This window comes from Silurus aristotelis, assembly GCF_946808225.1.
Source record: "Silurus aristotelis genome assembly, chromosome: 16".
In the NCBI taxonomy this organism is placed as follows: domain Eukaryota; kingdom Metazoa; phylum Chordata; class Actinopteri; order Siluriformes; family Siluridae; genus Silurus; species Silurus aristotelis.
Genome location: NC_139589.1, coordinates 25,689,601 through 25,692,100, shown reverse-complemented (window position 1 = coordinate 25,692,100; position 2,500 = coordinate 25,689,601).

Below are 2,500 nucleotides of genomic sequence, written 5' to 3'. Positions count from 1 at the left end.
GTATTAATTAACATGCAAATCTCGCGCGCTGTCGTGAGGATATTAAACACCGTTGGTTTGTTTGTGGTTAATTTTCACTGCGTCTGAATTTACAGCTTTAAAAAATGAGTAAATAAAAAGCAAAAAAATTAAGAAAATTTATTTTCCAGCATTTATTGATTTTATTTATTATTACTTAAACTTCACCGAATATGAAATATCATTTAGGCCTTCAGATCGGTTCAGTGTTAAATCAGTTTATAAACACTGCATGCGGCCTCATCTGGTTTTTATTTCTTTATAAATAATTTTTACATGTTTAATACATTTATTTTATTTAATATAAGGCATATAGCTTTGTTTTTTAATTAAGAATGTCCTCGAATCGTGTGTCCGTTATACAAGTATTGACGTAAACCTTCTAAACTTGTTCACAGATTTAAATTCACATGTAAAATACTTTAATTCAAATGTCAGTCAATGCAATGGCTCACTACTATTACTACTACTACTACTACTATTACTACTACTACTACTACTATTACTACTACTACTACTACTACTACTACTACTACTACTACTACTAATAATAATAATAATAATAATAATAATAATAATAATAATAATAATAATAATAATGTGTTCTGGGTTATTTACATCTTATTTGTATACTTTTGTAAGTTTATGGTTTTTACTCATTTATCAAAGCATTAAAGAATTAGAGTACTCTATATTCAGAAGTGTGTGTGTGTGTGTGTGTGTGTGTGTGTGTGTGTGTGTGTGTGTGTGTGTGTGTGTGTGAGAGAGAGAGAGAGAGAGAGAGAGAGAGAGAGAGAGAGAGAGAGAGAGAGAGAGAGAGAGAGATATCAGTCCCTGCAGCGCCATATGACATCACACTTTTGGATAAGTTTAAATCCAGCTGTTGAATAAAAAGTTTATTAATCTAAAAAGTTACAATTAGAGATTTTTTTTTGCAAAATTATAGTTATGAATCTGTCAATTGCAGTGTCCAATACAGTATCAGTAACAGTGTGCACTACATTGTCCAATTCATTGTCCACTACAATATCAGTTATAGTGTAGACTATAGTCTCAATTACATTGTTCATCAGTGTCCACTAAAGTATTAAATACAGTGTCCATCACAGTGTCCATCACAGTATTAAATACAGTGTCCATCACAGTGTCCATCACAGTAATAAATACAGTGTCCATCACAGTGTCCATCACAGTATCAAATACAATATCCATTACATTTGCTTTTTTTTAAAGGAAAAACGAAAGATCATTGTATCTTTCTGGGAGAAACTGTACATGTTCTATAAAGAACTATTACACAGGGAGGTTCTCTGGGGGTAAAAGTATTTTAAATCTCAGAAACCGCCTCTGATGGCCACAGGAACCTTAAAGAGTTCCAGAAATAATCTGTATGTGTGAACAGGATTAAAGCTGTTTTCACTTCCATACACACACACACACACACACACACACACACACACACACACACACACACACACACACACACACACACACAGAAACATTCACACACAGATGTACACACACACAAAAATATATTTTGCAGAAAGTGACAGAACAGAAGGTTTAAACATCAAAACACTTTGAAATGTTGTCCATAAAGACTGCGTGTCTGCTGACCCTCTCTTATCTCCCCGACCCCCTGTTATACACCCTTAATAAATCTCAGTCTAAAAACCACTCAGGCACACACACACACACACACACACACACACACACACACACACAAACACACACATAAAAAACACCATCAGAAAACAGCCAATAAGCACATACAGATGCAGCGATGACGTCATTATAATAGTTTTTGAGGTTCATGTTAATATTACATTTTTAAATGATTTTGGTTTCAGGTTCATTTCAAAGCATCGAATTCACAATCACACTCCGAGCACTCACCTGTCAATCCAGTATTGTAATGCTGTGTGTGTGTGTGTGTGTGTGTGTGTGTGTGTGTGTGTGTGTGTGTGTGTGTGTGTGTGTGTGTGTGTGTGTGTGTGTGTGTGTGTGTGTGTGTGTGCCTGAGTGGTGTACGCGAGCGCGTGACCGGTTTGAAAAGCCCCGCGGAGTGTGAGAGCAACCTTTTCCGTTTATCTGACGTCACTATGAGGACCTTTTCAAACCCGCCCCTAAAAACACAAAACCACTGATACACACCTCATATAATAATAATAATAATAATAATAATAATAATAATAATAATAATAATAATAATAATAATACATTTTCCATTTTTGCTTTAGTTATATTATCTGGACAGTTCTGGGAGTTTACTCTGTGTGTGTGTGTGTGTGTGTGTGTGTGTGTGTGTGTGTGTGTGTGTGTGTGTGTGTGTGTGTGTGTGTGTGTGTGTTTAAAATCCTGCTCATAAAAGAAAACACTTTCAGGAGTTTATTGTAGGATTTTAAATAAAGCCTCACACTTCACACACATTTCATTTTATTTTACTGAATTAAAGCTGCAGTGAGTGAAAGACAGCGTTAAC